A 26,253-nucleotide genomic window follows, 5' to 3' on the forward strand; every position below is an offset into this window, starting at 1 on the left:
AGACGTGGATATGTCAAATGAGATAACTTACATTACAAATCCCAACACTGTGACTAAAAGTAAAGCCTAAAAGTCTCAAAAATGATGAAGAATGTTGTTATTACTATTAAAAGCGGAAGTGCTTCTAAACAGAAGAGTCACTGTGTCTTGCCCTACAGCACCTGTCTCCCCCTACAGTCTTTGAAATGACCTCTGGACAAATCACTCCTTTTCCTGTTTGGCAATCTATTCAAAATCCTTGGGACCCTTAAGAGGGACAGGTCGCATGGTGTAGGGGATCTGGAGACACCTAGACTTGCTTCTGGCACCTGGGCGCCTTTGGGCAAGTTATTTAATGTGTCTTGGTCTCAGATGCTTTGCCTGGAACTCCATGAGGGCTCAAAGTTACTATCTCCCAAACTACCTTCTGCAAAGACATAATGGGGTTTATAGGGTGGGGTGAAGGGCAGGTTTCTAGGACTGAAGTATTAGTCATGTTGAGGGGCATGATTTCATCGACTGGGCCCCCAACGCTGCTTCTCCCTTGATCTCCATGTTATGACTCTGTTAAGGAGGGAAAAACATCACAGTATTGTGGCCAAAGTGGGCCAGAGTAGGGACTAAAACATAAAGCCAAAGAAAATCACAAATGGGGCATAAGAACGCCCAACTACCCTTTGAAGAAAATGTTACCCAAGAGGGATGCACCATTCTGAACAACTCAACATGATGCAACCAAACCTTGTCCTTGGGTAAGTAGAAACAAAAGATATAGAAAGAAAAATGGGTCCTTAACACAGGTTGTAGTCCCAAGAAACACTGGGCTCACCCTTCACATCTTGTGAACTCCACCACTGACTTACCCCCACCTCTCCTGTACCTCCTCCCTGGGAACCCAGGCACCAATACAACAACTCGTAATGCATACATTTTTTAAAAAATTGACAAGGGAGAATAAACACATTTGGGGGTGAATATGTTTGTCTAATTAAAAATATTTTCCTGCTTAATATAGGCTAACCGGCTGGAGAATTAATGTGCCGCCTGTGCACATATGCAGTAAGAGTTAAAAAAAGGAGGAATTTCAGTAGGTGCTTTGTCTTCTGATGTACAGGAATGACTACCCAAATTCATACACAGGGCTTCGTCTTTGAAAAACACACAAAGGTGGAGGAGGCAACAAACAAACCAAAAACCGACAAACAGCCAACCGGCTATTCAGCTAACACACACACACACACACACACACACCCCAAATAGCCACACACATACACCCCAAATAGCCACACACATACCCCCCAAATAGACACACACACACCACCCCCCTAAATAGACACACACACACCCCCCCAAATAGACACACACACACCCCCCAAATAGACACACACACACACACACACACACCCAAAACAGCCAACCAGTATGGAACTGGCTAAATAAATGACACTTCATCCATATGACACAATGCTGCGCTGCCATTACAAAGAATGATACATACCTACACTAGGATAGAGCAGAATGGCACACACACACAGACATGCCCACACACACATATACACACATACTGTACTTTTACTACTTGTTTAATTTCTGTCTTTTTGTCCGTCGCTAAACCTCCCCCCACCCTGCAAAATTTTATTATAAAAATGTTCAAACATCCAGACAAGCTGAAAAGACAACATATTTAACACCCATATACCTGCCTCTTAGATGTTGCCAATTAACATTTTACTTTACTTGCTTTAGCCTATCTTTGTTCATCTATTTTGGTTTTTGACACAGATCACAGTAAGTTCCATGATATATTTTCAAGGAAAAAGACAAACTACCAAACAGCATGTACGGTATGACCTCATTTTGAAAATATATATACATGGGTGTGTGTGCTTACATACCTAGAAAAAAACAATGGAAGGAAATACCACACAATGTTACCAGTAACATTTTATATATCTTTTCCCCTCGTTACCTATATGCACTTTTTTCTTTTATCTCTCATTTAAGCCATCAACATTTATTCCTTGTGAAATAAATAGACATGGAATTACGAGAAGGAGCCAAGGATGAGGGGAGGAATGTGAAGCAGGCAGGAAGGATGTAGGGCAGAAAGGAAAGATTCAAAGCCATCCATCCATCCCTTCCTAGGCTGCGGAGGCTCATGCTAAAGCCACCCACGGGGTGCTGGCCACCCAAGGCAAAGAAAAGCCACCGAGAAGCACCCCAACTCTCGGTCTTGCCGGCCATCCAAATTGTTTTAGTATCAGGTTCACGATTTTTCAGATGCAGTTTTAAAACAATTTCCAACCACGTCCCTGAGATTGTCTGTGGAACGTGATGGGGATTTCCTGTTTCCAGGCTCTGCTTTTTGGCCAGCCGTCATAAAGAATCCACCGCATCAGGTTCCCAGTGCAACAAGGCCACCATCCTGTGCCTCCACACCCAGCTCAGCGCCCTGCACATTGGAAAGCACTTGGTCAGCATCCACCTGGGCCTCAGCCTCTGGCTTTAGAAGGCCAGGAAAATCCCAGTCACAGATGCACTGCCCAGACCTGCGGCACCATCCACACCCACACAGCAGGGGATGCAGCCCCAGGCTTTTGCCGCCCACCAATACACTTGTCTGCCAATTCGAGGACTTACTGGGTAAGATTTAGGTCTCACTTCCAATTATTAAAAGAAGGGAACAAATAAAGGGAATTGCCTCTGCTCCAAGGGATATTCTAACATGGCTCTTGGAGTCTTCTAGACGTGCCCCAGCCTGCAGAGGGGGAGTAAGGGGAGAGGGCACGAGGAGGACAAGCGGAGCCCTGGCCTCAAAGGCACCTCTTAGGAGCCTTGCTGGGAAACACCGGGTGTGCCTAAGACAATGCCATGGGTGATGACTAAAAAGACAATCACAGAGCATGCAAAATAAAAATGATAACTTAGATGAGGCCTGTGAATTTTTAAATAGCACTCGCTGATGGATCAGCAGAATTGCATAGCTTCAGGGTTTAGTATTCAAATCCTGCATCTGGCTTCACGTTAACAATCCATTACCATGTTCCCATTCAAAATACTGCATTTTCCCAGCACTTTGTTTCTGTTGTTCACTTTAAAAAATTAAGACACACTCAAAGTATCTATAATCTCACCCTAAGAAAAATCTAGGTACTTGAAAACATTAAGCTGTCATTCATATCTTAAGAGTCACCTATATCTGAACTACCTCCTCCACACGTGCATTCTGAAGAAAGAAAGGGAATCTGTGTTCAAGAAAGTAAGTATGCAATACCCCAACTCTAGGAAATTCATTCGACACATGTCTGTATCAGACGCTCTGAGATGTTCTCAATTTAAAACAATCCTCCATAGATTACCTATTTAAAATCCCATGAAAAAACACTGAGAAATGAGGATCCCAGCAATTTTTTTAATCCAGCTAATATCTTTCAGTATAATTTTTTAATCTATAAATTGTGATTATAATTTTCACTCCTGTTGATAACAAAATATGTTTTAAGAAACCATGAGGCTTTATACAATGTAGACATAAAAACATGTTTTTTGAACCTGGGTCTTTGATGTGAGAGCCAATATTTATACAAACAAAATCTAGACTATCTGAGCAAAAAAGGAATGTAGAAATCATGGATTCCAACTCCCTGGTTTCACAGAGAAGGACACCGAGGCTGAGAGACTTAAGTGGCTTTAACGGCACAGGACATAAATGGTCCCATAACATCAAGTGAACAAAGAAAATGAGGCAGAAACAGACAGACACATCATTAGGAAGTGTAAGTGTAAGCAGAACATAACTCAATCATTAGTTGCTCTTTTTTTTTTTCTATTAAGGGCTTTAGTATCTGATGTTTGGGTCTTTGACTATAAAATAGTCATGACCACAAACTGTCCTTAACACCACAAAACACATCATCACTCCTCAAAAAGAACCTCAGCCCTGTAACATAAAGGCAACTTTAGAAAACTGATAAAATAAACCACTTAAAGAGTAACCACTTGGTTTGTAAGTAAACTATTTGGTTTGGTTTTCGAAGAGGACTTCAAAGGGGCTCAAGATAATAGAAATCTGGGACTTCGGCATCTTTCATCACAGGAATGATAGACCAACTACTATCAATCACCATTTGCTGAAGAAATATTTACAAATTACCTACTTTGTGCCAGGTATTGTACTCAGAGACCAAGACACAACAGAAAGAACCTGTAAAGTTACATTCTTGTCTTTTGGAGCTGGGGAGAAGACAGACATTAATCAAAATAGAAACAAAGATGTGTATAAAACCGAAAGGGATGAATGCCACAAAAAGCAAGTTATATGGGTCCAGGAGAAAATATAAGGGAGGCATTAGGATAGTCAGGGGCTGGGCACAGTGACTTACACCTGTAATACCAACACTTTGGGAGGACGAGGCAGGAGGGTTGCTTGAGGCCAGGAGTTCGAGACCAACCTGGGAAATACAGTAAGACCCCATCTCTACAGACAATTTTAAAATAAAAATTTGCCAGGTATGGTGGTGTACACCACCTGTAATCCCAGCTATTTGGCGGGCTGAGGCAGAAGAATCACTTTAGCCCAGGAGTTTGACGCTGCAGGGAGCTATGATTACACTACTGCACTCCAGCCTCGGCCACAGAACAAAACTCTGTCTCAAAACACACACACACATACACACACACACACACGCAAAAAAAAAATGACGTATGGTCAGATAGGTCGGGAAGGCTTCCCTGAGGAGGTGACAACTGAGCTGAGAGCTGAAGGATGAGTAGCAGGTAAATGGGTGAAGAGTGAAGAGGAGAGGGAGGCATATTACAGGCAGAAGGAACTGCATATGCAAAGACCCCATGGCACCTGGAAGCAGAGTTAAGATGTAACCAAGGTGGTTGCAGCAGGAAAAAAAGGGGGCGGGGGTGGTGGCCGCATAGAAGGAGAAGAGGCAGAACTCACACTATAAAGGCTATCCTGAAATTACAGAACTTTCCCTTTATCATAAGGGTAATGGGAGGCCAGTGAAGGGACCTCGGCCTGGTAAACAGGTGAGTGGGACATGATCACATTTGCATTTTGAAAAAAAATCACTCAAGCTGATGAGCAAAGGGGAGACTGGGGCGGAACCAGTCAGTCTCTAATAAAAACAAATGTCCAATCCTATTCGCTGAATTCCTGGTATATGCAAAAAACTAGAGGAGGTCCTTACAAAATGCTCAAAGCAATTCTGCAAATACACTTCAGACCACAGGTGGAGCTGCGGCTGGAGAGAGGAGTGTGCTGAAGTCAAATGGTACAGACTCGCGACATCCTCCAGGCTGAGCCCAGTCGTCCACACGATGCAAATAAACATTTTGAGTCCCCACCTCACCCACCATGAAATTTACAGATGGTTTATTCCGGCATCTGTTTCGCATTGGCTATATTCCATGGTTATTGATTTTAGACTTCCAATTATCTCTGTATTTGAGCTTGTGGACTAAGACGTGTAAGACCCGGCACCAAAACCAAAACCATAAACCATTCCAAGTTGTCCTCCTAAAAATGAGCACTGGGCTTCTGGACTATCTTCCCCAGCAGATGCTAAGGATGGCAGAGATGAAATAATAGACCATCCACACAAGATTTTAATATCAGAACTTATCTTTCTAAAAACCACATGGAGCTTCTTGTGATTTTTTTTTTTCACATCTGAGACAATCTCAAAGTATTACATTTCCAGCTTTTAGGAGACAAAAATTGACTATATTTTATGTGGAGCTAAATTCCTTTCAACCAAAAGGTTGGGAAACAGTTAATGCATCATTTTTATTTTTCTATGCAGATCTACAAATGAGGACAGGCATCTTAGCTGGCCCTGGACTAGTACAAGTTTGGACAGAGCTGAGGCTGTTGGGTTTAATTTGGCCAAATAAAGGAACTCTCAACCCAACGAGCATTTGGTCCGCATAGCCGATTCACTTCATATTACAGATCGAGGACACCAGCAGTACTGTTTAGAAAAACTGGCAATGCTGTTTAGACAAACACCCCCGAGAAGACAGACTGTGGATAGGAAATGTGGTCTGTTGCACTGTTATCCTAGTTTTTTTTTTTTTCCTTCTTCCTTCCCTCATGAGTGCTTTTCATGTAATTTTTACTCACGAAGTTGCCAGTGTTAATTTCTACAGGCCAAATTTGGCTCACTTATTCCTTGCCAATTCCACAGTGAAATTCTGTGTGCTTGTGGGGTGTGTGTGTGTGTGTGTGTGTGTGTGTGTGTGTGTGTGTGTTTCCACTGAATTGCACCTAAAGCCAAAGGGATTTCTATGACCATACACTTGAGAAGAATGTAGACAGAATCACACTTCGGTGTCTCTAATGACAAAATCTGTCTCTATTAGCAAAAACAATCAAACCCTCCAAGCTGGCACAAGGCTCAACTCAACAAGATGCATGGATCCCCACAGAACCTTTACAAGGCTGTGACAGGGCGACCACAGAAAGGCCATTTGCATATTCTCCTGCACAGGAAAAATGGCAAAGCAGCATTTTTAAAAAATTTTCCCTCATGGGCTCCATAATTTAAATCTACCATTCATTTTAGGGAGCTAGGTTCAAATGGCAAGGGTAGAAAACAAAAATTTGTTTCCTATAATAATTCAATGCTGGTTCTTTTTTCTATAATTATTCTGAAGTGTTAAAAGCAGTGTATTTTCCCCTTCACTCAAAAGAGCTAATAGGGGAAGAAATTAGTAACTGTCAGAACCAACATATTTTATCATGGCCACCTCAGATCTAAACACTACTTAACTGTCAATTATCAAAATTCAAAGGTAGGATATAAATCTAAACCAAAAGATTAATTTGAGGCAACAATAATATTTTGTCCAGTTAGCCATTTGAGACCAATACCACTGTCACTATCGCAAGAATTAAGAAATCACAATATCACTGTCACTATCACAAAAATTACGAAAGCATCTGCCAGGCATGGTGGCTTATACTTATAATACCAGATACTCAGGAGGGTGAGGCCAGGAGTTCCAGACCAACCTCTGCAATATACGAAAGACCGGTCTCAAAAAAAAAAAAAAGAAAAAAAAGCCGGGTGCAGTGGCTCACACCTATAATCCCAGCTCTTTAGGAGGCCAAGGTGGGTGAATCACCTGAGGTCAGGAGTTCAAGACCAGCCTGACCAACATGGTGAAACCCCATCTCTACTAAAAATACAAAAAATTTGCCAGGTATGGTGGTAGGCACCTGTAATCCCAGCTAGCAGGAGGCTGAGGCAGAAGAATCACTTTAAACTGGGAGGAAGAGGTTGCAGTGAGCTGTGATTGCACCACTGCGCTCCAGCCTGGGTGACAGAGGGAGACTCCATCTCAAAAAAAAAAAAAAAAAAAGGGAGGGGAGGGGAGGGAAGGAAAAAGAAAACACAGCATCTATTCAATCAGTTATATATTTTTGAAAGGTTATATATCTTAAGAATTTAAGAATTAGAAGTTAGTGACACATAAGGGGAATGAAAGAAAAACAATATTCCCAATAACAGCCTCTAATCTTTGTAGAAGAACTATAAAGAAAAAAAAAAGTAGATGTTTACAGAAGCTGTAGGCCATGGGTAAAACTGTGCTGGTCTGACTCAAAGCCATACCTAACACCTGCTCTCAACAGGTAAGAAACTGGATCTCCATGAACATTCTTAGACTCAACCATCAGTGTACCAAGGGCAATGACATTTAGAGACTCGTCTCTCCATTCACCACATCATTTGCAAACTGATTTGGAGGTTTCTAGTCTAACTCAGCATTTCCCAAAGTGTGCTGCAAGTACCCCGGGTGGTAAGTGGGATGGTTTTAGGTGGCAAATGGATGAGCATATACACATACATGTACATACACATACATATACACACACACACACACATTTTAGGAGCTAGGTATTTTTTTATTATTATCATTATTTTGAGACAGAGTCTTGCTCTTGTCGCCCAGGCTAGAGTGCAGAGGCGCGATCTCGGCTCGCTGCAACCTCCGCCTCCCAGATTCAAGTGATTCTCGTGCCTAAGCCTCCTGAGTAGCTGGGATTACAGGCGCCCGCCACCACACCCCCAGCTAATTTTTGTAATTTTAGTAGAGACGGGGTTTCACCATGTTGGCCAGGCTGGTCTCGAACTCCTGAGATCTGCCCACCTGGGCCTCCCAAAGTGTTGGGAGCCACTGCGCCCAACCAGGTATTTATTTTTATAGTGTTCTTTCTTTTCTGGCCCACCATCATATTAGTTTTCCATTTACAGCCAAATTCTGAAGTTTCATGTTAAAATAACTAATAATGAAAACTTAAAAAGCAATTTACAGGAAAAATATTAGGTATATTATACTACAAATGTATAAAGAGAAGGCAAAAATGAGGGTGTGGAGTTTGACAAGCAATGGTCTAGCCACACAAAGAGTGACATGGAAGGTGATGAGACTAATATTAGAGCAAGTAGCGGGAAGGTGGCACGATTTCTAATTCCATCAGGATGCTACAGGGGCCACTTCACCTCTCTGAGCATCAGTGTCCTCAGCTGTGTAGAAGATGAAGTCTGTGCATCCCAAATGTTCCTATCATGGGACTCCTTAAAATGGTGAAAAAAATTCTATGCATACACATAAACACATACAGATACACGCACCTATAAACATATACACATACATAGTCACACATTCTACATATATGTATGTAAAACAACCAGACCCTGCCCAAGTGGATCAGCAAAGCAAGCAAAAGGATTATGAATAAAGTCGCTTTTCCTGCCTGACCTTAAGCATCTGAATTTCTATCCTTTTTTTTTTTCTTTTTTTTTTTGAGACAGGGTCTCACTCTGTCACCCAGGCCAGAATGCAATGAAGCAATCATGGCTCACTGTAGCCTTGAACTCCTGGGCTCAAGCAATTCTCTCACCTAAGCCTCCTTAGTACCTAGGACTACATGTACCTGCCACCATGCCCGGCTAATTTTTTAATTTTTTGGTAGAGACAGAGTCTTGCTATGTTGCCCAGGCTACCATGTGAGTTCTACCTCCTGTCTTAACCCATGTCTGGTAAGCCCTATGCCCAGTGAATGAAATCACAGACTACAAGTTTTTTTACATTCCTCTCAAGCTCTATAATGTTAGAACGCCACAAAGCCTCACCCTAGGATAGCGTTGAGATGAGACTAGAAATGCCCATGTCCCCAAGGATGCTACTGGACTGCAAGGGACAGACACAGCAAAGCAAAATCTGTCACCATCATTCCCAAAGTTAGGTGTTTCCTGAAGCAGAGACCTGAGCGACAAATTCTTTGGGAAAAACCAAGTAAGAATGCGCAAAGCAAGAAAGAAACTACAGGGGAAAGTGAATAAATATCATTTTCCTTGATTCTGACATCAGGATAAAAAAAATTAAACACATTAAAGGTGAATTTAGCTAGGCGATGTCATCCTCTACCCTCAGGTAAATGTATGCCCTGTTCGTAATTTCAGAAAAAAAGAATAAAGTTGCACATGGTTTCAATATTTTTTCTGTGCTAGAACAATCTAGTTATCTTTTTATTCAATAAGAACACCAAAATCGCTTGTGTTTCCTAAATAATCTTGAATTTATATAATTTGACATTTTTTTCAAAGAAGCATAAATTGTGTGAGGGCCATCTCCCCAGCGCAGGACAATAAATGGCAGGGCATCCTATTTTAGGATAACCACAATATGCAAACGTCAGAACCCAGCCGACTCAGGACAGAGACACCTGCGTAATGAATGGTTCACACTAGAAACAGAGGGGCCGCTGGTCTCAGGACCTCCTGACCAAAGAAAGGCTGGCTTGACTCTTCTTTCATCCAAGTGGGATGATGTCACCAAGCCACTGCCCAAACCTTCTCTCAGAATGGCAGACTTACTCTTAAAACCATCACCACCTACCATAATTCTCTTAAACAAAAACAGACCGGTGTTGGCCCTCCTATGATTAGCCTCCCAGCTGCCTCTGAACTGCTGATGGAGCACCTCCATGTGAAAAGCTCAGAAGGCAAGTCATAATTTGATCCCCTCTTGACGTGGCCTTGGTTTCCTATTTTATCATTTTAGGAGATGCTTCCTTTTGAAATTTTCAAACAACCCAGCCCAACTTTTTAAGACGGTCTGCAGTCACCCCGCAATTGGGATGCTGAACATCTTTTACTTTCAAGCACTGTGACATCTTAATGGTGTGATGTGGAACAGGAAACATTAACTCACCCGCTAGTTTCAGTCACACTTCACAGCTTTCTAACACAAGTCAAGGACAACACGTAAGGAAGTTAGAAGTCAAGGGGAGTGATAATGCAAGCACTTCAGAAGAGAGAAGCATGCAACAGCATCAGCATAAACACGAACTTCTCAACCAACAACCCTCCCCCTTTTCACTCCTATTAGAAAAACTACATACAATCCAAAATCTTCTAGTGCTCCTTAAACCTAAATGCACGTGAATCACCTGGCCATCTTGGCAAAAGACTGATTCAGTCGGTCTGGGGTGGGGCCGGAGACCCTGCACTTCTAATAAGAACTCAGGTGATGCCGCGGCTGCTCGTTTGAGGACCACACTTTGAGCAGTGAGGGCATGGGGTCCCTCCCCCACGTCCTCACCTCTCTTCTCACCCTTCCAGTGAGGTCAGCAGAGCCCACAACTGAAAACAGGTTTCCACCTGAACAAGGCTGAAAACCTGTTTCAAATGAATCTGAAGTGTGGGAAAATAATCGAAAAGAAAGCCAAAAAGAATAATTGCCCAAGCTGCAACAAGTCCTTCCAATTAAACAGAGAAGGAACTCACTGATAGTGCTGTACAGCTCCCACACTTCAGAGAAGGATCTAGGGGACAAACTTAACCAATGGAAGAAAAAAAGGGTGAATGCCCTCTCTCGGCTGTGTAAGCCTTGAAATTCTTTCTTCTCAGTAAGAGTTACCTACCAATTCTGGGTACACACACACACAAGCGCATACACACACACACACACACTCACACACCCCTTCTTTCATATGGAGAAAACACAAACCAAAACTCCAATACAAACCCCCATGTGTAAGCTAAGACAAGTCAAGATTTCCTTGGAGAAAACTAAAACTCATTCAGGAGCCAGGAAAGAGCTGCCTGAAGCCCAATACCCAGCCCAATATCTGAGGCCTCCAACTCTCCAGCTGCTACAGGCAACCCAGTAAGATGCCAATGTCTCTGGTTCAACAGGTTTAGAACACCTCCAAGTCCCCACAGACAATTTCACATCTTCAAAGCTCTCACCGAGGGTGAATTTATGAATCCACACAGCACCTACAAGTTCTTCCTTCCCTAGGTGCTATTAAGCCCATTTCACAGATGAGGAAGCAGAGAGAGACATAAGAATTGTGGCAACTTGCCAAGCGCATCGCAGAGCAAGACCAAGCGTGCATCCCAAGTGAGGAGGCTCCAGGCTCTCACTCCCAAGACCAACCCAGCCACTCAGAACACCCTAGTCACAGGCCCTGAAGCGGTGTTCCTTTGGCAAAGACAGAGGTTCACCTTGGACCTCTGCCAAGGAAAAACACATTAGTCCTAAAGGCGTGTCCTCTGTCTCCCCTCGCAAACTGCTCAACTTTATAGGATATCCGGGATTAGACCAGCTTCTCCTCACACAAAGAGCATCCTCCTGCTGGCTGGCATGCTCAGACATGGTTCTACCAGGGGTACAAAGCAGACCTGACAAAGAATCATAGGCCATAGAACCAGAATTAGAGAGGTAGCTGGCCATGGGGCCAACACAGGGGCCTCCCAGGCTGGCCTGTGTGGATTTCTCAGTCATGTTATCTGCATCCCAGGCACACTGTATCTCCCACCTCACTGAGCCCTGCAGCAACCCTGGCAGGGAAGTGCTATTATGCTCCCCCGCCGCCCCGCCCATTCTATGTGTGATCTAGCTGAGCCTGAGACATCTTCAGTTGTATTTAATCAGCTTGTCTTAGGTCACATGATTTCATGAATGGCCCTAAATATACCCGCAAGTCCATAAAGATACACCAGCAGAAATATATTTCTATTTTTATTTCTTACTTATTTTATGTACATATTTATTTTTTAGAGACAAGGTCTCCTTATGCTGCCCAGGTTTATCTGGAATTCTGGGCTTCAAGTGGTCTTCCCGCCTCAGCCTCCCAAGTCGCTGGATTATAGGCCCAAGCTGTCAGGCCTGGCTTAGAAACATTTCTAATGCTAACATTTCTGCCAGAATACCACCTTTTTCAATAAGTAACAAAGAACTGCGCTGAAGGATGCTCCTTTAACCATAGTCTCTCATCAGCAGCAAGAAAGAAGGGACAATGATTTTGGCGACCAGGCAAACAGAGGCATCACCTCCTCTGCAGTCAAACAGGGAAGATCATAAATCCCAATTTGGGCTTTCAAGTCATAATTAGGATAATGTCCACCTTTTGCAAGCTCTGGCGATGTTGCAGGCACTGGGTAGGGCGCCTTCCCCATCTCATTTGTAATCCCCACCATAACCTTGCAATGTTACCAATGAGGAAACAAGTGCTTTGCCCAGTGCCCACAGCCAGGTAAAGAGGATTCCATGTCTGGTTCTCCTGACTCTAAATTTGTGATATTTCCACCACACCACACCATGGAAATTAGGTGGTTCTGTAAGAACACTCGGGACCACCATGCCTAAGAATCATAAAATGCAGCTAACTTCCAGAGGTGTATTAATCAAACCCAAAACTGTCAGAAGGTTTTTAAAAACCCACAAAAATCCGCACTCCAATTTTGCCACTAATTTCCAAGCCATCATAGGAAAACCACCAAAACAAGGTTGGTGTCACTGCCGAGCTGAAGAAGTGGTCCTCAGAATTCATCCAGCAACTGCTGCCTATGCTGGGCTGGCTTCTGTCAGCAAAAGTGGAGGACACAGCCCTGGCCTTCAGGAATCCAACGTTCCCATCGGAGAAGCCAAACACTTTCATGAAACAACGTCCAGCCTGGGGTGGGAGGAAGTCACAAGCCAACTGTAAGAGGTAAGGAGTGATCAAGAACAGGGAAAGCTTTTTCTAGGAAGAGGGAAATGTGTATGGCAGTTGCCATACTCTCAGTGTTTACTCAGAAAAAGAAAAAAAGCACTATCTTGAATTTGTATTCATATACTGGAAATCTACTAACTTGCAAGTGTCAGATAATAATCTACAAGGTGTCTTCATTTTCCTGTTTTTTTTTGTTTCGTTTTGTTTTGTTTTGTTTTGTTTTGTATGAGACAGGGTCTCACTGTGTTGCCCAGGCTGGAGTGCAGTGGCACAATCTCGCCTCACTGTAGCATTCACCTCCCAGGTTCAAGCAATTCTCCTGTCTCAGCCTCCTGAGTAGCTGGGATTACAGGCATGTGCCACCACGCCCGGCTAATTATTTGTTGTTGTTGTATTTTTAGTAGAGACAGGATTTTACTATGTTGGCCCAGCTGGTCTCGAACTCCTGACCTGAAGTGATCTACCCGCCTTGGCCTCCCAAAGTGCTGGAATTACAGGCGTGGGCCACCACACCCAGCCATTTTACTGTTCTTAATACAGACTATGGTTTCCAAATCCATTCCAAGGGGCCACTGCAGTGTGGAGGGTGGGGAGGGGAAACCAACTTCTCAGAGCTGGAAGTCCCTCAACTTCCTGGTGTATAACCAACCGTCTCCTCAGCTCCTGGCAGAGTCCCTGGCAAAATAAGTGCTTAATAAGTATCTGCTGAAGGAAAAAAACAAGGAGAAGCTTTGAGCTCATGCCCTTACTCAACCATAATAACTCAACTGTTGTTTATTTTAAAGGTGGGGGGGCTCTGAGTAAGATTTCATTTGGTCAAGGCAATCAAACCACTTAAAAAAAAAAGAACTGAAAAAGACATGAGATTTATGAGTATCTATGAATATCTCAACATTTGCCCTCATTTCTTTCTCTACCATGACATTCATCCAACATGAAGGGCCATTAAATTGAGCTTATTCAAACTCTTGCAAATTTCCAGGATCTCAACCATGTACACTCACCCACGTATAGCTGAACCACATCAATCAATAGTGTGGCCTGTTTAACACCATAATCTGCAGGCCAGCTGGGTTTGACTAACATGCTGGCTCATCCAGGTCTCTGCCCAGGACTGAAAATACCCTAGCATCAGCTCAATGCATGAGACTCTCATCATGCCAGCTCTGATCCTATGAGATGTTGAAAGAGGATATTAACTTGATGGTGATACCTCTTGACCTAAGAGCTAGAAAACAGGGCACTCTCTGGAAATGCAGGTAGGTCTGAGGATTGAAAAGATCCTATGAACATTGAAAGAATCAGGCAAAGGAGTCAGGGGAGGGAATTAACACTATAAGCTCAACTCCTGGCTAATGGTAAGCTATTTTCCTAAATATATATGCAGCCCCAGTAAATCACCAAACAATATGTAAACTCTTGTTAGATGGGAGTCTCTCCTTGCGAAGATGTCAGGAAGGACCATGGAAACGTATGGTATATAGTCACTGTCCTCAAAGAATTCAGGGGAGACTATTCAAAAAATTTAGTATTAGGCAAAGAGGAGAAGTCTTCTACGAGAGGACCCAAGTGGAATGAATGCACAGGATAAGTAGAGATGAACCCAGCTGAGCCAACTAAATATGGTTTCTGATAACGGGAGGGTTACTGTGGCTATATGAAGGAAAAATGGAAACTTAACAGGGAAAGTGCTAGAGTTTTTCCATCCCTTCAACACACGCTCATCCCACCTCAAGGTCTCCTCTGCCTAAAAGGCTCTTTCTCAATTCTATGCATGGTGTTCTTCCTCTCATCCTCCAACACTTCACTTAAAAATTACCTTCTTGGGAAGTCCTTCTAAAATAGTTCCCCTTCTTGCACTGTCTCTTAAAACATCAGATGCAGCCAGGCGCGGTGGCTCACGCCTGTAATCCCAGCACTTTGGAAGGCCAAGACAGGCTGATCACAAGGTCAGGAGTTCGAGACCAGCCTGACCAACATGGTGAAACCCCATCTCTACTAAAAATACAAAAATTAGCTGGGCATGGTGGTACGTGCCTGTAATCCCAACTACTCAGGAGGCTAAGGCAGGAGAATCGTTTGAACCTGGGAGGCAGAGGCTGCAGTGAGCCAAGATCGCACCACTGCACTCTGGCCTGGGTGACAGAGCAAGACTCCATCTCAAAAAAAAAAAAAAAAAAAAAATCAGATGCATTTTTTTTCATATAATCACCCCAATTTATGCTTTTATGTCTCTTCGTTTATTTATTATTTGACTCTTCCCTTAACAGATCATAAAGGCAGGAATCGCAGCTGTTTGGGTCACCACCATATATCTAATATGTAGCCCAGGGTCTGGCACAAATATAGTACTCAATCCATGGCTGCAGAATACATGAATGAATAAATGGATACAAAACGGAGAAGGGAGACAAAGCATTTCACACAGAGCAAAAGGAGCAGTGACACATGCGCAGGAGAGTGTCAGTGATATTAGAGGTATCCTAGGGAGAGGGTCTGGCTGCAGTGAAGGGCATGTAAAGCGTAAAGCTAGCGAGAACTGGAAACCATGCCGCAGATGGAGTTTGCAAGGAGATCACAGAAGGCCCCGGATGCAGGGCTATGGAGCCTGGGCTCTCTTGTGAAAAAAAGGAGCTACTGAAGGTTCTGAACAAACACACGTGATATGATTTGGGTTCTTCCAGGAGGGACATATAAAGGCAGAGTTGTCAGCCTCAGGCTATCACAATTGTATGGACAAAACATACCAAGGACCAGAATGAGAGGAGATGCTCGGCAAGGAGAATGATACAAGCGATGGACAGAAGTCACAGAATTCAGGAACTAAGGGAACATGAGGGGTGAGGGGTCAAAAACAATAAAGAGGATGCCTGGCTTTCAGGCATGAATGACTGGACAGATGAGGATGAAATCAGCAAATGCAGGCAACCCAGGAAGATGAGCAGGCACCAAAGAAAACATGACAAATCCCATCTCAGAAATGCCTATGTGGAGATCTGAATGAAGGTCAGGGGGGATTCTTTGTGAAAATATCTTCCAGGAACCTGAAAATGAATTCCAAGAAAAAGATCAGCTCAAAACAGGGCTATCTCAGAGTCCTCTATACTGAGGTAAAGAGTGGAACTGGGAGAGAGGAGGGTAAATTAAGTCAGAAACAAGTCCCATCTTCAGGCACTGCTATCATAGCTTTTAATCAAGTTGATAAATACTATGTGATAAGGGAAGAGCCCTTTACCTCCTGTAGGAGGGTGAGACTGTCCCATCTACATTCAAAGCCCTCATACCCTCAGAACAAGGCATTCAGGAAGAAAAGACTGAACATCATTCTGCCCAACAGGACCATGAAGATCAGGAAGATATTATGAAGCAATTCTGGAAACTGTGTCTCCTGCCCGCCTAACCTCCAAGTGGGACACTCTGTCAAGTCCTCTGCAATCCCTTTTTGGTTTTAAAAACACCCTTGTTCCAAATGTTTCCTCCTCTAACCAAATTAATGGGAACAGTACAGATATGCATGCCAGTGCAAAATATGGCAGCAGTAAAAGTTGACAGAGCTAATTTTCAATTGTTTTGGCAAAACAGCTTGGTCCACCCCTTCGGGTTTGGAAAGCAATCAGCTTATTAGCAGAGAATGGGCTACTGTATCTTAACAAGTCTTGTTCAGAGGCCTGCCTTCTGGTTTTTAATGTCATGAGAAGTCCCTATTGAGAGTCCATTGTTCTAAAGAGGCCCCCCTATGAAATGTCTTTCATGCCCAAGGTTTGAAAAGAGCCCTTCAAGAAGCAGAGTCATAAAACAATAATAGTTAGGCAGGTCATGAGATTCAAAGGAAATTAAACATTTGTGATTTCTACAATGAGATGTGGCCTGGACACACGTACACACAAAAGAAAACTTGAAGGGGAACATTGGAGAGAAGGGGTTAAGCACACACTTCACCTTGGGCTGCAACTGCTCAGTGAGCTCTCCCCACACCCTGGCTCGGCCAGGAGGCACTGCTGAAGCCGGGGCTTTCCTGGCCCTGAGGTCCCGTTCAGCTCGTCCATTCTACTGTGCAATTACAGAATCAATAAAACATCCCTTTGAAACTCCCTGGACTAGTGCCGACATGCAGGCAGTAGTCGGCTGACATTTTTTGCTATTTCCGTTATTACAGCCGGCAAGCACGAGGAGAAGGCATCAGAACCAAGGCACAGGCTGGGGACGAGAAGGTGGATGGGAGTTCCGGCTTCATGCAGGCTGCCCTCGTGCTCTGCGTGGCCCATGGAGTTATCACCCACAACCTCGCCCATGGGTGGGGGCAACCAGACCAAGGTGACATCATTCCCAAGGGGACATGAAGGAAAACTACGGGAGGGTCTGGGTTCTGTCTGTCTTCACCCTTTTTGGTGAAGTGTGGGGAGGAAGAGCAGCAGGAAAAGAAATTATTCTTTAAGGAAAAAAACTTCTTGGACAGGCTCACCTGAGAAACACTTTTTTTTTCTTGGTTTGCTCTGAGCATTTCAGGAATCAAAGGCCTGTGCCAAGAAGCAGGCAGCGAGGCGGAACTCAGCACTTGTGTGTGCTGCTCGTGAGAACTTGGGGGTGGGGGGGGGCGGGAGGGGGGGTACTGAAACGTCCCTGTCCATCTGTTGATGTCTGGGTGGCAGAAAATATTGAAATAGAAATAGAAAGTTAGAAAAAGCTTAGGAGCAAAACCTGAAAGAGTATTGTATTTGAAAAGGAAATGTTAGACTGATTGTATAAAAATGGAAAAACAGAATTAACATGTTCCATAATGATTCGTCTGTGTTAACTAAATATTGAGCTAAAATTTGGTGAAACCCTCAAAATAAGACTTTCCGAGGAACTCGTCTTCAAGAATCACCGTCACTGAAAGAGAGCTAAATCACCCCACGGTGCCCGATCTCACTCACCTGGTTGGTGGCTTTTTTCATTCACTTTATTAAATACAGTCAAAAATGATGTGTGGTTTATTCCTCACTCTAAAACCTCAAGACAAGCCCATTACCAGCATTCCTCAAACATATTTGCATATCCAGTGAAAAACAAAATTCAAAATCTTTCCAAGCTACTTCTGCTCTACTGGGAAGCTAGAAAAACTGGCAACTTTCGGAAATGAAGATTCCTTTTTCCTCCATCCAAGCTCACACAGGAAGTGATACAAGAGGTTTTCTCAAATTGCCTTGCTACAATGACCACAACCTCAGCAGAGAAAGACCACCCTGGGAATGAGACAATTCAGGTTTTTTACAGGCTCCCTCCTGACCATACCCCAAAATAGCCAGCCCATACCACGGAAAGCCTGACTCGAGGACTTTGCAGCGTGAGCGATTTCGGCATTGCTAACTCAATCCGACGGTCCTTACTTATAAAATAAAGACCACAGCCATGCACACACAGTAAAATGAGCAGGCGCAAATCTGGTGCAGTATTGCAAGCCGAATGAATAATAGTACAAAATATCAGAAAAAGAAAGGTTACGAAATTTTATAACAGATGACAAATTGGTAGCTTTTCCCCACTTTTCTGGAATGGATTCAGTAACAGATTTGAATCTTGGGTTTTGATGCTTGTCTGTGATATGCAGGGATCCCAAGTTCAAGAGGAAAGAAAGAAAGAAAAAAAAACAGGAGTCATCCGCATGTTACTTCACTTGCAGTAGGGTCCATTCTTTACCATTTATTCTAGAAAATATTTGGTTCCTTATTTAACCTGCTTTGATTTAAAACAACATTGAATTTTAAATTTTCAATCTCAGGGTCTTCTATACTTCAAGCTCCCAGACTTATCCCTAAAAGAGGAAACTACCTGCCCAGATTCTAGGAAAATAGAGAAAGCATCTCATTCTGCCACGTTGGAAAAGAGGCTTAAACTCTGCCTTATGGTGTCTGTCACCCAAACTCATGGGCTGTTGGGGGAGGGGAGGCGGCGCGGGGCAGCCCCATGTTTCTGTGGCAAGACTGGCCACAGGGGAAGGCCTTACAGGTCACTGACTTTAGAGCAACACAGTAGCCACAACCACCGGGAAATATGGCACCTGTACCAATGGGCCCCTCCAATTTATATGAAACACTTTCCTAGACATTCTACCCCACCACTTTGATTTCACTGCAACAAAGCATTTAGAAGGTGCATGGTGGACAGAACCATGCAGGGAGGTGAGTGGTGGAAGATGAGCCGGTGGACATGTCCCTTGCCTGCATGCAGGAAGCTCAGGCAATACAGAGAGGCAGGTCGATCTGCAAATGAGCCATGCAAAGACAGCACAGACAAAAGGAATCCACTCTTGAGGAGTATCACAAATCTCCAATGGGAGCAGAGTTCAGTGGCCGTTCTCTGGTTGGTGGGCAGGAAATCAGGGAAGGCTTCATGGATGAGGAAGCCTTATTCTCCACAGGCAGAGTGCGAGAATAAGTGGCAATGTGTGAGAAGATGCTTGCCCAGGAAGTACCTGTGTGGTTTTCTCAGTGACTTAACTTTTCACTCCAGTGAATACTCCTAATAAGAGCTGGCATGGATGACTCAGTGCTCATACCATGCTAGGCACTTAGCTAAGCTACGAGCTTCAGGCACTCAATTCTTACCATGACTTTTGCCCAATTTACAGATAGAAAACCTGAGGGTCCAAGAGATCTGGTAATTTTCCAGGGTCACGAACCCAGTAAGTGGCGAAGCAGAGATTCAAACCCTGGTCCATCTGGTCCCACACAGCCCCACTGCCTGGTTTGAATACTTACTACAACTAAACATATTTCCAAAGGTATTTGCTAAAGTTAATAGAAACTTCAGAACTCCTACCTGCAAACTCATTTCACAGGCAACAAAACACACCAAAGACGAATGGAGACTAACTTTTCCAAGTCACCCGATGACCTTGGGTCAAATTCAGAATCCAAGCCTCCTGGCTTTTTCCTGACTTTATTTTTCTTTCCAAGTATTTATTCTGACTTCATTGTGTACTGTCTATGGAAAACCAAAGCTATAGAGTGATTTTTTAAAAAGACTAAATTTAAACACCATCATATGTGCAATTCCTGTTGCCGTGTTGCCCCTGGGTGTCATTCTGTGTTGCACCTGAACCATCAGAGAAGCAGAGAGAACCTATGACCAAGCTGCAGGATCCCTTAAGGCTGCTAGTCTTTGAAAACCTATTTATGGCAAGAATTTCTTAAGGGCCAAACAATGTGCCAGGAGCACTCTTTAGAGAAAGCAGACGCTGACATCAGTGTCCTCAAGAACTTCCATTCCCACAGAGCACTAACCAACTAGGATGGATTGAGATATGCAGAGATCAACCACTGACAACTGTGGTGTGCATAGACCTCTCACGGCTGACCTTGTCGTGGCCGGGAACGGCAGCCCAGCACAGACGCAGAATATTCCCTTTTGCTACTTTCCTGCACCTATCGAGTTGATTTTTCCATCTCCTCCCCGGCCCTGCACAGAGCATTTTCCCCTTCCCCTTCCCTGCCTCACCACCCCTGAACCAGCTTCTGACCTTGCACCCCTCCCTACATTCAAAGCACAATTGACGCACCCCTCCCGGGCCCTGGCCCAATGACCCTCATTCTTCTCTCCCTTTGGACGCTTCCTTTTCCTGTCCCTCCCAGTCTAATAATCTGCTCCTATTCCACCAGGTCCCCTAGGCTACGCCCCACCTAACATAGGGCAGGGCCTGGGCTGGCTCCAGTGTCTCAGTTGTAGCTTCAAAGGGTTTGGGCCTAACACCCTGGGCGCCTGCAGCACCAGAATCCTGGGATCAGATCACCAGCGCTACTCATGATCGCTTCACCCCATCCCCAAGCACCCTATCCCCCCCATCCAAAGAAGCAGAACTCAGCATTTACAGCATTTACATTCATTTTCAGGCTTAAGTGTGGAGCTCCTAAGTCAAGCCTTCAAAGCAGTTCGACACTTAACACTGACAGGAAATGTGAACATGTTAAAAAAAAAAAAAAACAACTAAAAAAAAAAAGCCCCATGATTTGGCTGAGGAACTATTCTTTGCAATGTTTCCAAGGATATACCAGAGTCTGAGCTTTAAGACAGACAAAATAATTTGAATGATTCTAATGGTTAGAACACCCTGATCATTTTGTACCTGCTTGGTCTTCTTGGATCTTTTGGTGTTAAAAAAAAAACAGTGACTTGAGTAACTCGTTTTGTCCTTTTACCCCCTTCTCAGCGATGGGCAAATTAGTGATGATGGTAGAGTTATTACATGTAACTCTATACATGTTCTTATATGTAACTCATATATGTTAGTATATGTAAGACTTCAGCCATCAAATGGTAAAAATCATGTCATGAACTATTGACATACAAGGACCCTGAAGAAAACACAGCAAGTCAGCCTGAACTACCCCCAACCACTTTAGGCATTGTTTTTAAAACTCTAAAATCAGACCGTAGGTGCCAGACTTTTGCTGTGTCCCTTTGTCTCTAAATGTATAAACACTCTACATGTCTATGAGAACAGAGCAAGGGTTTCATGTGTGTTCCTGAAATGCACATGCAATCGATCAGGGAAACAACTTTACGGGTTCAACCATGAGAAATAAAAACATGCAAAGGCTTCCAATACATTCAGTATCTGACATCACACATCAGAGAGAGGGCAGGCAGGGGAGACTTTGAATAATCTCAGATTGTGCAAGGGGGAAGGGTCTGTAAACTAAAATAAAAATCCACATTAAAAACGTGCATGCTATACAAACAGAATATAAAACACGTTCACGGGGGCTGTATTTTCCTCCCTGGTGAGATAAGTTCTCCCCAGCTTGCAATGTATTCTGGAACCCTGCTAGCCTGTTTTTCTGTTACTCAGGAGAGCAGCTCCAAGCCCATCCAAGCCCCCACTTGAGTTTTCTCTTCCCTGACTGGTTACCTGGATGAGTGTGAATGCCCTGGTCAGCAGGGAAGCAAAGGCGTGTCTACACTTACCTGCATTGTCTGCCATCCCCTGATGGCACAGGGAAGCTTAGATCGCATCAGCCACAGATCCATGCCAAATGGAAACCCAAGCCCACGTTACAGCTTCCTGGCTGGCTTAAATTGCAATCGTTTATCTTCATATGCCTCAAGTTTAGTTTCGAAAAATTATTTAAAGACCAAGCACCATAATGAATGTGTCTACTACACAAATGCTTTTTAAAAACAAAAAAAGAGTTACAAAATATTTCTTAGGTAAGGTCCCAACAGGAGATGGGAAGAGATCAAGATTCAAAGTCCTGACTTTTAAGGAGTTTACAGTCCAACTTGAAGAAACAGGACAAATACATCTCCAAAGATAAGGAGCTCTGAAGAAGTATGTGTTACATGCCAAGTGAAAGATACAGAAAATAATGACGTTAGGCACTGGATCCTAGAGCCCCCCCGAAGACTTGTTCCCCCGCAGGCAGGATGACAGCTTCAGAAGACACCTCCTTCCCACTCCAGTCCTGGGAGTCCACCTGCAGGCTGCACCTCTTGCTGTCCCTCCCAAGTCCCTCTTGCTGCAAGCCCAGGTCCCAACTTCCCTCAATACAGGAGTCCAGAAATGGGCTTCCAGGGCCCAGGAAGTACCTGAGGCCTTATGTTTTAAAAGTTTTATGCACATATACATTATGTACACTTGTGCAAATTAAAGAAATGTACACACAAAAACACTAAATATCCTTCCTGGGCACTCATGTATATGAAATAGTAAAACCAGAAGGTGGACACGGTGACCCTCATGAGGGGATGGGGTGTGTGTGTGTGTGTGTGTGTGTGTGTGTAAGGAAGGAGATGGAGGGAGGTGAGGAGTTAGACTTAAATGGTGTAGAGTAGAGTTCTTCTTACCACAGATGTTGTATTTATTAAAGGTAATAGAGTAGAGGTGAATATGGCCAAATGTCAACAGTTATTAATTCTGGGTAGTAAGAAGATGAACATTTGTACTATATACACACATGCCTGCACACACATAAATAGAGAGACTCAGAGATTTTTCAGCTTCACCAAGGAGTCCTGACCGCCAAACAGTTTAAAGCGCTTGGCTAACAGGCCCCCGTCACCTCCGTCTCTCTCGCCTTTGATCTTCTATAGCCAGGTATTAGATGGCCATTTCACAGCCCACTCTATTCAGCTTTACGGCATGTCGTCAGTTCTTAAACTGATAATTAACACATGAGTTTTCAGCTATGTCATTCTTTTTCTCATAAGAGCTTAAAGTAAGAGACTTCAAGACAAAAGGGAAGGTGGAGGTTGAGGATGAGGAGGAGAGGAAGGAGAAGGAGGGAAAGGGGACGGTAGAAAGGGATGGAAGGAAGAAGGGAAGGAAGGAAGAAGGGAGGAAGGAAGGAAGGAAGGAAGAGAGGGAGGGAGGGAGGGAAGAAGGGACGGAGGGAGGGAAGAAGGGACGGAGGGAGGGAGGGAGGAAAAAAGGAGGGAAGGAGGGAAGGAGGGAGGGAGGATAGAAAGAAGAAAGGAAGAAAGAGGGGAGAACGTGTCTACATATATTAATACCCTGTTATGTCACAACTGAAAACCATTTCTGATTTTTCAGGGAATGTGGGTTTATATACCATGTAGGAATTTCTAATTATTCCTATTACATATTTCCCAAACTGTTCCTGGTATGGGCTCTTCAGGTCATCAAAAGGCATTGTCTCCCCGCAACAGCCCCTGCCATCTCCAAAGCAGTTTCATTTGGAAAACTTTACACATGTTCAAAATCCCTCTGAGATCAACAAAGCACATTACTACACTAAAACCTGAAAATCCTAAGATGCAGCCTGGTATAAGCCAGTGTTTTCCAACTTATTTTCACCATAGCATAGTTACTGCATGGAACAACTGTGCTGCCGAACTTGTGGTCTGAGGAGTGTGGGGAATGCTGGCCCTGGTGGTGATGAGACCTTCTGGATTTAACGCTGCAGTCCACATTTCAAATACCCCATCCTATCGTCCCTATAAACATGACTCACTCTCATAAAAATCAGAAATCCTAGTTTTACAGTCATAAAATATGGTCCCTATTACAATTCCATGTATTTCCATAAAACCCTTAAGGAACTGACTCACATAGGCCCTTATAATACTAACAAGAAAAGAACAAAAAATTTCAAGGATTCACTAAGCCAACAGCACTGAACCGACTGTAGTCATAAACCAAGTCTGGAGCACATCCTCCGAGAATGATGATGAGAATACACCAAAATACCTGGAAACCAACTCTGACTTGGAGCCAGCCAGGCAAGTGGCGATCTGTAGGCAGGAATACTGCAAAATGTCTGCTATAATAATGTAATTTTGGCGTAACTTTGACATCTATCTAAAACACAGGAAACAAAATGTAAGCCCCATTACCGATCAAAGCAACGCTGATCAACACAATTCCATTTTTTCACCTATCAAATTAGGGAATATTTTCACATATAATATCCTACATTATTTGGAGTTTAAGGAAATGGGCCATTACATACAAAGCTGATTGAGGACAAACTTGGTATTACCATTCTGAAAAACAGAAAGCTGGCATTAACGTTTCTCAGTCTCTTTGATCCAACAATGTCACTTCTAAGAATGTATAAAAAGGAAAACAGAGCTGGGCATGATGGCTCATTCCTGTAATCCAAGCACTCTGGACGGCAGGCGGATTGCTCGAGCCTAGGAGTTCGAGACCAACCTGGGCAACATGATGAAAACCCGTCTCTATGAAAAATACAGAAATTGGCCAGGCTTGGTGGTGCACAACTGTTGTCCTAGTTACTTGAGAAATGAAGGTAGGAGGATCGCTTGAACCTGGGAAGTTGAGGCTGCAGTCAACCACGATCATACCACTGCACTCCAGCCTGAGTGACAGAGTGAGACCCTGTCTCCAAAAAAAAAAAAAAAAAAAAAAGCAGAAAACAAATCATGAATACATACAGAGTTTGGAGGTACAAGAAGCCAACAGCCATTCTCCACTGGGCTCTCCTGACTCACCAGGAATGGCAGATGCACTGGACTGGGGCAGAGTGAGGGAGCAGAATGAGGTCCCACCACAGGAACACCCCAGGTCTCTCTGAGTGTTCCCCAAAGAAGAAGGTATCACAGACACTCAGCAATGGCTCCACCATCCTCTCTCTCCACCCAGCATAAAACGCAAGCCCAAAGGGTGGAGGAGCATGAACTTCCGAGTCTGTGATCATCATAATGCCTTTGGGAATAAAAAGAAACCCTGCTGGACAGGAATTAAGAGCCTGCTCCTCTGGCTGGGGCGTAAGAGACCCAAACCAAAAAAATGATCAGGTGAAAAACAAGCTGCCTCAAGAGGACAGGGCCCCACCTCCACTTGCAGACAAAAAGAAAAGCTTGGTCCCAGGAGGTGAAGAAAAGCTGTGTACACGAAATTGAGTCAAAGACAGCCCACGGATCTGCTGATGGGAGGGGTAGAAAATTAACATGGATTAAAACAATAACAGCGACTTATTTCCAGAAGAAATGTATTTATGTGATTCTACCACTGGAATCTATCTCTACTAGTTATATGAAAGTAATGGGATAAAAGCAAACAAAATAATTGAACAATTTATTACCTTCAGGAAAATGTAGGCATCTAACATGTTCAGTTACGCACAGGAATTACAGGAATGGAATAACATGTAGACTCTTTAAGAACACTGTGTCTGGTTTTGCTCAGCACTGAATTCTTGGCTCTTAAAATCTATTTCTGAATGAATGAATGAATGAATGTTGTCCCTTATTCTTCATTTTCTGGCAGCCTCGTTTAATATGAGCTACATCGGCCTGAAAGTACTGGTGTTTTTGGATTGCTTTCAAAAATGTGAAAACAGCAAGACTGGTCCTATTTCCACTTCTTTATCCACCTTTAAGAGTAACCTGCTGTGGCATGAGTCCCTGTGCATTCCATTATCTCGGCTGACTCTCCATCCTCCTGGCCATCAGCAGAGGAACCTCTGGCTCACAAAAGGATTTAGCATCCTAGCACAGTAGGGATTTCGACTTACGGCCACCTTCTCCAGGCTCCCCTCCACTCACATAATTTTGGTCTCCAAACATTGAGACTGCCTCTCCCTTGGGTCTTTCGGACCTCATTTATACACCCCAGCAGTTGATGGCCAAGATCTAGTCCTCATCACAAGGCTTGGTAGGCCCATTCTGCAAACAGAATTATATAGATTTAGGGAGGTTTCAGTCTAATTTGGAGAAAAAAAAAAAAAAAGCAGTCTCCATAGATACAAGCTTTTCAACATATTGCTTTTTTGCTCTCCTGTTTTCTTACA

At 43.7% G+C, this 26,253-nt stretch overlaps 1 protein-coding gene across 15 annotated transcripts in view; it reads right to left on the reverse strand.

The window, feature by feature from the left end:
• The window catches only part of FOXP1 (forkhead box P1), a 630,459-nt gene that overhangs the window by 458,466 nt on the left and 145,740 nt on the right, over positions 1 to 26,253 (reverse strand). Inside the window, exon 1 of one of the 15 annotated variants that reach the window (XM_063703909.1) lies at positions 26,009 to 26,123. The exons of the other annotated variants lie outside the window; for them this stretch is intronic. The gene's annotated coding sequence lies outside the window, so the exon portion shown is untranslated. Of the gene's footprint in view, positions 1 to 26,008; positions 26,124 to 26,253 lie in introns of those variants that run through there. 15 annotated transcript variants of the gene reach the window in all.

This window comes from Gorilla gorilla, chromosome 2 (genome assembly GCF_029281585.2).
Source record: "Gorilla gorilla gorilla isolate KB3781 chromosome 2, NHGRI_mGorGor1-v2.1_pri, whole genome shotgun sequence".
NCBI classification, from domain to species: Eukaryota; Metazoa; Chordata; class Mammalia; order Primates; family Hominidae; genus Gorilla; species Gorilla gorilla.